The sequence below is a fragment of the Meles meles genome, chromosome 5 (genome assembly GCF_922984935.1).
Source record: "Meles meles chromosome 5, mMelMel3.1 paternal haplotype, whole genome shotgun sequence".
Classification (NCBI taxonomy): Eukaryota; Metazoa; Chordata; class Mammalia; order Carnivora; family Mustelidae; genus Meles; species Meles meles.
This window is the reverse complement of record NC_060070.1, coordinates 153,853,595-153,865,925: the sequence shown is the minus strand read 5'-3', so window position 1 is coordinate 153,865,925 and position 12,331 is coordinate 153,853,595. Positions and strand designations below refer to the sequence as shown.

Here is a 12,331-nt window from a genome sequence, read left to right as displayed (position 1 = left end):
GTGGGCAGGGAGAGCTGCTGCCCTGATATCCCAAGGAGTGGCTGATTATATACACAGGAGTTGGGTAGGTGAGGACAAAGGGGTGTTCAGAAGGGCTGTCACGGTAAAGAAGACTGTCAGGACACTGGAGACCTGGTTGTTGTCAAGCCAAGGCTGTTTTTTCCTCTAATGAGGCACTAACATGAAGACAGTTGAGAGTTTCCTTGTGGAATGTCACACAGGTCACCGAGGTTGGAAGAGGGAGAGGGTGTAAGGTGCCAGCTTCTGCTTTGTCCTCAGCGAGCCTTCTGTTCCCTCATCACTTGGGGGTGGTGCGCCCTACTCTCTTTCACAAGGGAAACACTCCTGCATGTCTCTTAGGCCTAAGTGTGGAGGCTCAGGGCCGGAGGTTATAGGTCTGTTTAGTTCTGGTCAGTATTTTTGGCGGCAGCTGGCAGGCTCACACAATGGAGCCTGCAGCTCCCGGTCTTCTGGTTGCGAGTTTGAGCCCCATGTTGGGTGGAGAGATCACTCAGAAATAAAATCTTAAACAAATGTTTCCAAATGATCTCCCAGGGTGGGTGCGTTCGCAGTCTGTCAGCAATGCGTGAGAATCCCCAAGTCCCCGTCGCCACACCCCCAGCAGAACGCCACCCTGTCTGTCCTCAGTTGCCGGTGATGCTGGTGAGAAGTACAAGGCAGTGATGTTAAATCTGAATTTCCCTCTTAGCAAAGGATATTGAGCACCTTCTACACCGCTTAGTGGTTATCTGGGGTGTGCGCTTTCCTGGTACGTGTGTTCATTTGCTCTGTTTGAGATTTTAATCTTTTCTTGGAGTTTTGTAGTTCTTCACATATCCAAACAAGAGTCTGCTGTAATTTAGAGTGTTGAAATATCTTCTCAGAGTGTGGCTCATTGGCCTTTCTTTTTTAAAAGATTTATTTATTCGAGAAAGAGAGACAGCAAGAGAGAGCACAAGTAGGGAGGAGAGAGAGACAAGCAGGCTCCCCACTGAGCAGGGAGCCTGGAACCAGGACCCTGAGATCATGACCCCAGCCAAAGGCAGACGCTTAACCCACTGAGCCACCCAGGCGTCCCCCCCCCCCCCCCCCCGCTTTTAAAGATTTATTTATCGGGGCGCCTGGGTGGCTCAGTGGGTTAAGCGTCTGCCTGGGACTGAGGTCATGATCCCAGAGTCCTGGGATCCAGCCCTGCATCGGGCTCTCTGCTCGGCGGGGAACCTGCTTACCCCTTCTCTCTCTGCCTACTTGTGATCTTTCTCTGTCGATTAATTAATTAATTAAAATCTTTTTTAAAAATAAAGATTTATTGACTTATTGATTTTCATCTCACTTTCTGAAGGAGGAGCAGGCTTGAAAAACTTTCCAAGAAGAGGAAACAGAAAAGGAGATGTTGAAGACGCAGGACAAAGTTCCATCCGGTGACCTTCCCGGTGAGCTACTAAGATTCACTGACTCGTTTTAAAGCGAGTGTGGGAGCGAGCAGCGTGCGCGCGGGGAGGAGAAACTCGCCGCTGGGAGAGAGCCCACGCGGGGCTCCGACCGAGGACCCTGCGATCGTGACCTGAGCCGAAGGCAAGCGCTTAACCGCCCGCCGAGCCACCAGGCGCCCTTCCTGGCGCTTCTGCAGGAGAAGACGCCGAGCGGTGTGTGGGGCTGCGCCCGAGTGCCCGGGCGGACCGTCCTCCGGCGCTCCCGGCGCGGCTCCGCGGGGTGCGGCTGCGGCGGGAGGGAGCGGGGCGGGGGCCGCGGACCGAGCCCGCCCGCCGTGGGAGAGACCCGGCTCGCGCCTCCGGGGGCCCGTCCGTGGGGACCGTGCGGCTCGCGCCAGTGCGTCCTTTCCTTGGTGGGGTCCCCATACCCCGAGTCCCCGCACGCTCCTCGCGTCCGCGCACGCTCTGCACCGCGCCGTCCGGGGGTGTCCCCGACGCCCCCGCCCCTGCGCCCGGGGACCCTCGCGGACCAGACCCGGGGAGCGCAGGGAGGGAGGCAGGCAGGCGGCCCGGCTGACGTCCTTAGCCCCGGGCAAGGAGCCCGTCGTCGCGCTCCGGGGTCCGCGTGTCCTCCGCTCCCGGTGGCGCCATCCCGCAGAGCCACGGGAGACCCGCGGGTCATTCCGTGCCGAGTCCGCGCCGGAGCGGGCTGGCGGGTGCGGCGGCCCAGGGCGGCCCCGCGGAAAGCACCTTCCGGACCGGCCGCGTCCCCCCGCCCGCCGCCTGCGCTGCTCGTCCGCGGCCTCTTCCCGCGCGTGGCTTCAGCCGAGACGGCGGCGGACGGGGACCGAACAGGGTCGGGCGGCGGGGCCGGGCCTGCAGGTGCGGGGCTGACCGCGCGGGAGAGCGACCGGAGGACGCGTCGGCCGCTTCCGAGGGAGCGCGGCGGGGAGCGCGCTAGACTGAAGGTCCGCGGGTGCCGGGTTCGGTCCCGGGTCTCGGCACCCGGTTTTGCTTTGGCGTCGGGGTCCCCCTACACAGTTGCGCCCCAGTTCCAACTGCGGGCCTGTACCGACGGCTGCCACCGCTCTGTGCGATCCCATCCGCCGTGTCGCCCCTCTCGCTTGGTCTCTGGTCACCGAACTTTTCCGTGAGATCTTAACTGACACAATGAGAAACTTCATTTGAAGTTTTAAAACCTAAGAAATTCCAATATGCTACACGCGGTTCCACCTATGATTCATTTCTGTTTTGATGGCGCGCGCGCGCGTGTGTGTGTGTGTGTGTGTGTGTGTGGTTTTTAATCACAACGGGGGGGGGCGGTGCTGAAACCGGAAAAGGAGCCCCGGCAGTGTGCGTCGTCGGAGGTATGCGGTGTGCGGATGCATGGGGCTGTGGTACGCGCGAGGACAGTTCTGCGGTCGGAAGATCCGGGCTTCTATCCTGAGTCCACTGTTATGAAGCTGCTGCAATCAGGGACACTCTTGAGCATCACTGAGCTTTGAAAAGGTTCTGAAAACTCTCCTTTCAGCCTCGCAAACACCCCCCCGCTAGAATTTGCACATGTTACGTTATTCCTGTTTTGGTATTCAGGAAAGAATGAAAATAAGCATTGCAGTAAGAATTATTCTGTTCAACATTCACAAGGGAGCTTAGAACCCAGAAAAATCAAAGTGAACGGGCGGTAAAGTCATCAAAACTCAGGGACAAATGCCCCATATTTTTCTTCAACTTCTTTTTTGAAATTATTTGTTAGGGGGCGCCTGGATGGCTCAGAACCCCAGGTTCTGGGGTTACCCTGCCCCCATCAGGCTCCCTGTTCGGTGGGAAGCCTGCTTATTCCGCACCCACTCCCCCATTTCTGTTCCCTCTCTTGCTGTCTCTCTTTGTCAATTGAATAAATAAATAAATAAAATCTTAGTAAAATTAAAAAATTATTTGTTAGGAAGAATAGGTAATTCTTGTGTCTGTTGTCAGGGTCTCCTACATTGCCTGCGTGCCAAGATTCAGAATGAAACGACCCTTTAAGCAAAATGCTGAATGCACCGCTCTAGGGTTTCCTTCTAGGGTCATAGCTTCTTTCCATCAAATCCGGTCTCTAACATTCTGATGGGGCAAACAACAACTACTATGACACATTCTAGGCAAGAAGAAGCTGAATTTCAATGGTCTTGTATCTCATGTGATCAAAACAGTTGAAAACTGGGACTTGATTGATTCCTTGCTAGGAAGGGGAGAAGGAAGGAAACTAACCACATTTTAAAGCCACAGTGGAAACTTTTGGGTTATTATCAGGCACGTTTCCAACCTTCCACCTCAAGCTCTACACTCTGAAGAATCAGTCCCTTTTGCTAGTTCCTGCAGGTCTCCTGCCCAGGGCAGCTGCTGATGTCTCTTAGCTCTGAGACCATGATGCTCAGGGAGATCAGGGACCTCAGAAAACAACCTTATCTCCAGATAAGCCTTAGCAAAGGGCTGTTTCAGAGGGGGATGTAGCTCAGTGGTAGAGCACATGCTTTGCATGTATGAGGCCCCGGGTTTGATCCCCGGCATCTCCAACTTTAGTTGCTTTTTTTCCCTTGCTTTTTCCTAACATCATTCAAAGCTATTCCTCAAAAAACACTGATTTAGCCCTCCTTTTTTCTTGCTCCATTCCTGCACATGGGGAATGAAAAAACATAACCTAACAGAATGCCTTGAATTCTTCATCTCTTGCTGTAAACCTCCATATTGCCTACAGCGACGGGGACAGAAGACAAAAGGAAGAGGGAGGAGGAGAACCAGCCCTAGAGCAGCATCTCTTACACCCGAGGAAAGCCGTGCCCAAGAATGAGTAACTCACCTTGGTTCCCGTGGCAGACTATTACTAAAGGGAGAGACAGTGAAGAACAGCATGGCCCCGCCTCCGTTTTCTTTAGTTCTGTTTGTTTTCCCGGCCGAAGAGGAAAGGGAGGTAGCATGGCCCCACTGACTGCTCCATCAGGACCCCCGGGGCCTGCGTGGAGAGCGCCACCAACAGCTCAGTCCCACAATGGGTGGGGGGACCCCGAGTCCTTACGGGTGAGGGAGCCACAGGATGCTGGACGCGGGAGGAAAGATTGTCAGGGAATTAATTAGGGGCCTTCCGAACGCGAAAGAAATAAATGCGGATCAATGCATTCTCAACCGATAGTCCATAATATTAATTTTCCTGTATTTCTTCACTCACCGCGTTTGCACCATTGTTTTAAATCTTTAAATCAAACATGGCCTGCAGACTTCAGTTAATGTCAAATGAAAGCCCTCATATGAAGAGGTAGGAAAAGTTTTTCTGTCACAGTGGAAAAGAGATGCAAAGCCTGGGTGGCAGAGCACAGGTGTGTCGGATGGCTCTGCAGGAGACGGACAGCCACTGCCTCTGTCCTGTTGTGGCCCATCCTGTCGCATGAGCTTTGTATGACCAGGGGACTCCCAGGAATTTCTGCTCCAGCTGCGTTTGTCCGTTCGGGCTGCCGTCACAGAATAGTGCAGACCGGGTGGGTCACACAGCAGGATTTACCTCCTCAGGGTTCTGGAGGCTGAAGTCTGGGGTCAAGCTGTGGGCAGGGTGAGTTTCTGATGAAGCCTTTCTACCTGGCTTGCAGGCAGCTGCCTTCTCCCTGCGTGCTGTAGCCTCACAGGGCCTTTCCTTCATGTGCATACTCTGTGTCTCTTCCTCTTCTTATGAGGAGGGCCCCACCGTAGGGCTTCATTTAACCTTTACTACCCCCTAAAGGCCTGACTTCAAATACAGTCACAATAGGGGCTGGGACATTGACAGATGTATTTGTGGGGGACAAATATAATTAGTCCAAATATAATTCAGTCCATAGTAGCACGGGGTTTTTTTGTTTTTTTGTTTTTTTGAGAGAGAGAGAGAGCAGGGGGAGGAGTGGAGCTTGATGAGGGGCTCGATCTCATGCCCCTGAGATCATGACGTAAGTTGAAATCAAGAGTCAGACACTTAACCCACTGAGCCACCCGGCATGGCTATAACAGCACCTTTTCAGAAATTCTAAAGCTCTGTGGTCTCAAAACTGCTGCTATCTGGGGAGGTGTTTCCTGTTGGCTCAAAGTGTGTTCAGGAGGAAATGAAATTTGTTTTCATTTGGTGACTGTGACCCTCCACCCGGCTGGGGTGTTCTCATTTCCAGATCCCGCGTCCTCCAGTGAAAAGGCCTACAGCAGGCTCTCCCCAGCGGGCCAGCCGCCTTCAGAAATCTGCTTGGCTTCGGACTGGCCCTGTGCCCTGTGGCCGATTATTTGTTATAGGACGCATCTTTTGGAGGGAGATAATGTAGTCATTTCACGTATTTTCTATTATGTTTGTTTTCTGTAGGCATTTAAGAAAATAGTGTGTGAGGTGTTAGGACACTAAAGTGGGGTGTCGTGTGGCGTTAGAGTGCTGTCGACTTCCAAAATCCAGGTCCAACCCCAGAGCGATAGTTTAGGTGACTTTGTGGTCACACCAAAGACCCCCTGAGGTTTCTCTGGATGAATTCAAACGGGCACCAGAAGACTTTACCAAAATGCCCGGGGTCGGATCAAGCTATTTGGGTCTCTCTTGGGCGCCTGGGTGGCTCAGTCGCGATCCCAGGCTCAGGTCATGATCCCAGGGTCTTGGGATCAACCCCCCATCGGGTTCTCTGCTCCACGGGAAGCCTGCTTCTCCCTCTCCCACTCCCCCTGCTTGTGTTCCTGTTCCCGCTGTGTCTCTCTCTGTCAAATAAATGAATAAAATCTTAAAAAAAAAAAAAAGGCTATTTGGGTCTCTCAATTAGAAACCCAAACTGGAATGACTCCAACCCCCCCCCCCAAAGTGCAAGGGTCGCGGTTGGGAGTCTGACTGGCCACCTGTCCAGCCCTAGTCGTTTGGCCAGTTCTGTCGTCTAGGATCAAAGCGCTAAAACTATAATCGAGTGAATCGTGATGAAAACATCTTGGGTCAAGTCAGGCTCCTGCTAGGGACGGAGACTTGGCGGCTCCCATGCCGCTCCTCCCAGTCCTCCATCCTGCCCCTACGCACCCTTCTCTCCCCGCCTCTGCCCGGCCGCTGCCTACTTTCCCCTGAACTCCGTCCTGCCGAGTGTGCGAGGAAATCCGAAATCTCCCGGGACCGGGTGAGCCAGGAAGCGCCCGCGTTTAAGAGCCGCGCGAGGGGATTCTGGAAACCCGGGGGTTTGGCCGCGGGAGGCCTATCGACCCCGCGGTAGGTGGGTCGAGCGGCGGAGACCAGGAGCGCGGCGCGTGCGGCGGGGAGCAGAGCGGAGGCGCGGGGGGCGAGCAGGTGCCAGAGGGCGGGCGCGCGCCGGTGCGCGGGGTCTCGTGAGCTCCGACGGCGCGGAGGCGGGGGTGGGGGTAGGTGGGCGAGATCCCGGGGGCGCGCGGGAGCTGCGGGCGGGAAGGCCGGGGCTGGAGCCGGGGGTCGCGGCTGGCAGAGCCCCTTCCGAGGGCCGGAAGCGTCTGCTGGGGACCACGGGCTCCAAGAGCGCACGGCCAGCGGCGCGCTCCCGGCCCGCCCTCTGCTCCGCGCCTTCCCCGCCTCCCGCCCCTGCGCGTCTCTGACCCGAAACCCGGGCCGGATCCGCCCCCGCCGCGCTGGGCCCCGCGACGGCCACGGTGGGGACCGCCGGTGACTGCCCCCCCACCCCACCCCACGGGTCTTCAAGGAGCGGGACTTTCCCGCTTCCTCGCGGGGAAGTATATTTGTATACGATATATCTGATAAGGGTTAACGTCCGAAGTATATAAGCAGCTCACAAAACGGGATGGCAAAAAGGCCCAGCTAATCCGATTAAACATAAGCAAAGAACGCGAGTGGACATTTTCCCAAAGGAGTCACAGGAACGGCTAAGAGGCGCATGAAAAGATGCTCCGTATCACTAACCACCAGGAACGTGAAGTCAAAACCGCGGTGAGGTCTTGTCTCACACCAGTCGGAGGGGCTGGTATCAAAAGACCAGAAATAACAAGTGCTGGGGAGGGTGTGGAGAAAAGGGACCCTGCTTCCTGCTGTTGGCGGGAATGCGAACTGCTGCAGCCACTGTGGACCGAAGTGTGGGCCTCCTCAAAAAACTGGAAATAAAACTACCACATGATCCAGCAACCTCACTTCTGGGAATGTATCTGAAGGCGAGAAAGCATGTTGTCCAAGAGGTATCTGCGGCCCTCTGTTCACTGCGGCGCTGTTGACCGTAACCAAGACCTGGCAACAGCCCAAGTGTCCGTTGGGAAGAGTGGATAAAGAACGTGTGGTGCACACACACACACACACACAGAGGAACACTATTCAGCCGTAACAAATAAGGACATCCTGCCATTTTCGACAACATGGATGGACCTCAAAGGCTTTGTGTTAAATAAGTCAGGCAGAGAAGGACAAATACTACATGACATTAATTATATGTGGAATAAAAAGAAAATCACCCCATCTTGTGTGTGTGTGTGTATACACTACTCAGCCATCAAAAAATGCAATCTTGCCATTTGCAAGGACATGGTTGGAACTGGAGGGTTTTATGCTAAGTGAAATAAGTCAATCAGAGAAAGACAGTTATCATATGACATATCATATTCCACTGATTTTTGGAATTTAAGAAACTAAACAGAGGATCATAAAGGAAGGGAGGGAAAAATAAAACAAGAAGAAACCAGAGAGGTAGAAAAACCATAAAAGACTCTTAACTCTAGGAAACAAATGGAGGGTTGCTGGGTGAGGGGCAGGGTAACCGGGGGGGATGGGCATTAAGGAGGGCACGTGTGGTGATGAGCACTGTCTGGTATATTCAACTGATGATCACTGACCTCTACCTCTGAAACCAAGAGTACTTTACATGTTAAGTAATTGAATTATTTAAAGAAAGATGTGGCTAAATGGGGATAAAAAGATCCATTTTGAAAAACTACAGTTAATCGTTCAGCAAATGACTCATCCTAAAGTCTGACACATGCATAAGATAAAATAACAAAAGCAACTTTTACATGCATGCAGCATGAATTTAATGCATTTAAAAAATCTCATTTGACTTTGACAATAACTTTGTGAATCAGGCAAATCAGGAGTTACCTGCATCCTATAAATGAAAAAATAAGCTGGACACTTACAAAAAAAGTGCCTCCTGTTTAAAAAACAAAACAAGACAAAACAAAACAAAAAAAAAGCCTTAAAAAGCACCCAAGACATTAGCAGGGGAAAAGGATCAGACTATGGTTCCAGAGGCAGGGGGTGAGGGAATTTGATGAATGTGGTCAAAAGGAAAAAACTACCAGTTCCAGACAGATAAGCACTGGGGATGTAATGTTCAACGCGTTGTCTGCAGTTAACTCAGAAAGTTGTTGAGTGTAAATCCTGAGTTCTCATCACAAGGAGAAAAACATTTTTTCTTTTCTTTCTTTCTGTTTCGGATCTGTATGAGATGATGGATGTGAACTCATTGCAATAACCATTTTGCGATATATGCAAGTCAGTTATTATGCCGTACATGTTAAACTTACAGTGCTGTCTGTCAGTTATCTCAGTAAAACTGTAAAAGAAAGTAATTTTTTGTGTGTGTGTAGGTTTGATTTATGGTACAGGATGTGTTCTTTCTTTCTTTCTTTTAAGATCTTATTTATTTATTTGACAGACAGAGGTCACAAGTAGGCAGAGGGAAGCAGGCTCCCCCCTTGAGCAGGGAGCCCGATGTGGGGCTCCATCCCATGACCCTGGGATCGTGACCTGAGCCGAAGGCAGAGGCTTCAACCCACTGAGCCACCCAGGCGCCCCTACGCAGGATGTGTTCTATGTTGTCCCACGTTCTGGAAGCCTGGAAGCAAATGTGTGTGCTGCTTTTGTTGGGCGAACTGCTTTATGTTGATGGGGTTCCGTTGGCTGACGGTATTTTTGAGTTCTTCCATGCTTGATCATTTTCTGTTTCGTTGTTCTATCAATTATCCTGAGAGAGGTCTCGAAGTTTTCCACTGTAATTGTGTGTGGGTCTGTTTCCAGCTCTGTCAGTTCTCAGTTTTTCCTCCCCATAATTTGCAGCTCTGTCATGTGGTGCACACGTGTCACAGTTGCTCTGAGCTTCGTGGGGGACACTTACCATTTTATGATGGTCCTTCTGTCTCCGTTAGTGATCTTTGTTCTGAGGTTTACTTTTCTGATGTTAGTATAGGAACTCCAGCTGCCTTTCAATTGTTTGCATAACATATCTTTGTTCACCCTCAATGTTTCAACCTCCCTGTTCAGTTATTTTTTTTTTTAAAGATTTATTTTTAGAGGGGGGAGGGGCAGAGGGGAAGAGAATCCCCTGCAGACTCCAGGCTGGGCATGGAGCCCAGTGCAAGGCTGATCCCATGACCGTGAGATCATGACCTGAGCCGAAATCAAGAGCTGGACATTGAGCTGACTGAGCCACCCAGGGGCCCCTGTCGTTCTGTCTGAAGTGAGTTTCTTGTAGCAGCGTAGAGGTGGGGCATATATTCTAACCCACCCTATTAATATCCGTCCTTTAATGGGTGTGCTTAGATTACGTTTAACGTAATTATTGGTACATGAGGGCTTCAGTCTGGCATTTTATGTTTTTTCCTTTCTGGCTGTTTCTGTGGTTTTCACTTTTTGTTTCTTTCTTTTTTTTTTCTTTTTGCCTTTTTATGGACCACTTGCACATCTTTTTGTATCCCATGTTCACTTATCTGCAGCCTTTTGGACTGTCTCTCTTTGCAGAGGTTTCTAGCGGCTGCTCCAGGATTCCATCATAGGGATTTACCCTACACAGTGTTCTCATGAGCATTTTGCCAGTTCATGTGCTGTACTGACCCTTCCTCCCTTCTTGCCACTCTACCTTCCTCCTTTGCAACATTTAACTGTCTTGGCAGTTTCTCTCACAATCATCGGAACCACTTCAGTGCTATGCCTTTTGCTGTGAAGTGTTAAACATAACGTAGAAAGCTCTAGATAAGGAAAATTTACTGTATTTAGCATGTTTCTTGCTTAAAATATATATTTTTTGGTTCTTCCTGATCTCCAACATTCCTTTTTTTTTTTAAGATTTTATTTATTTATTTGACAGAGATCACAAGTAGGCAGAGGGTGTGGGAGGGGGGAGCAGGCTCCCTGCTGAGCAGAGAGCTGGATGTGGCGCTTGATCCCAAGACCCTGAGATCAGGACCTGAGCTGAAGGCAGAGGCTTAACCCACTGAGGCACCAACATTCCTTCTTTTATCATTTTCTGTCTGTTTGGAAAACTTACTGGAGCCATTGTTTTAGGGTAGTTCTGCTGACAGCAATTATCTTAGTTTTCCTGGGTCTGGAACATCTTGTTTCCCCTTCATTCCTGAAGGATATTTTCTCTGGATACGGTATTCTGGATCGACAATTCTTTTTGCTCAGTGCTTGAAAATGTGCCACTCTTCCTGACCTCTGTGGTTCATGATTCAAATTGTTTTTCTGGTTTCAATTTTCTTGTTTTTAAGAGTTCAGAAGTTTTGATTACTCTTCATTTTCTGGCCAACTGATGACTCTTCTCTGAAAACCACATAAAAATACAATTCTCCAGGTTGGCAATCTTTATAGAGATCATGTCTGTGTAAACAAGGTTCCAGTCAAGGTACACATGGACCCATTCACTGCCAGACCCTTGGTGTACTCATTGGAAATTACCTAGGGTAAAATGGGAGGAGATGCGCCTGAACAGGGACTTGAACCCTGGACCCTCAGATTAAAAGTCTGATGCTCTACCGACTGAGCTACTCAGGCTCTCACAACATGTTCTTTCCATGGGTATCTAATCTAGGCTTGCTTATTTGGCCAGTCCTGACTAAGCTTCATGTCCTAGTTCTCAAACAATATACCTTGAATTCTACTCACATTGAAGAAGTGCTCTTTGAGAGCGATGTTACAGTCTCTGCAGAGCCCGTCTCTTCTTTCTCTCTTCCTTGTCTGCCCCCCCGCCCCACCCGCCACCCCATGCAACATCTCCCAGCTAAAGCCGTCAGGTTTCAGGCCACACTGCTAGACACAGAGGATCCCACTTCTTGTCAAGCAGCTGCACTTAAGTTTCCCAAGTTAGCACTCAGGCTGCTCCCCACTTCTGTTCTGTTCATATCCTTCTGCGTTGTCTTGCAGCGTTTGTAGTGGGGGGGGCGGGGAGGGGGGAGCCAGTGAAGGAGGAAGATCCTGAAGATCTGGGCCCCTCTCCGTTGGCGGGTGGGACTGCCTCCCCAGCGCTCCCTCGGCCAGCAGAGCCAGGGGCTGAGCGATGACGGGGACAGCCACGCAGGGCAGGGCGGTGCGTGTGGCAGGGTCACCCTGGTATGCAGGCTCTTCCTGGGGTGATCTTGCCCTAAAGATTTTAGACATAGTCGTGCGGGGGCGCCTGGTGGGCTCGGTTGGTTAAACGTCTGCCTTTGGCTCAGGGTCCTGGGCTTCAACCGCATTGGGCTCCCTGCTCAGTGGGAGTCTGCCTCCTCCGCCCCCTCTCCCCCTGCTTGCATGTGTGCGCTCCCTCTCTCTCTCTCTCTCAAATAAATAAACAAATCTTAAAAAAAGAAAGAAATAGCAGTGCTAAACACAGCCTTGTTCTGCCAACTATTCCTTCTCCAAACACAGACAATGGCGGAAATGAATCAGGGACTTTTTAAACAGCCAAGTGTCCACAGCCTTGTACGAGGGAAGAGGGAGTGTCAGCAGACAGGGCCTGGGGTCAGTGTCCACACTTTCCTTCAAGCTGAAACTGTCCACTACGCTCCTTCCCTTTAACGTTCCTTCTCATTCCCCGCCTTCCCCCACCAGATTCTCGACCTCTTCCTTCTTCAGCTCTGTCTCACTGTTTGCTGCTCACATCGCAAGTGACAGGGTTTCCGCGGGCCGCGGCACCACTGGGCTGCGACTGAGCCCG

General features: G+C 51.4%; 2 non-coding genes across 2 annotated transcripts; one reads left to right on the top strand and one right to left on the bottom strand.

The window, feature by feature from the left end:
* The first annotated feature begins 3,919 nt into the window (after positions 1 to 3,919).
* On the top strand, positions 3,920 to 3,991 carry TRNAA-UGC. The gene has a single exon. It is a non-coding gene; the product is annotated as a tRNA-Ala (tRNA).
* Positions 3,992 to 11,117: 7,126 nt separating this feature from the next.
* On the bottom strand, positions 11,118 to 11,190 carry TRNAK-UUU. The gene has a single exon. It is a non-coding gene; the product is annotated as a tRNA-Lys (tRNA).
* Between the last annotated feature and the right edge of the window lie 1,141 nt (positions 11,191 to 12,331).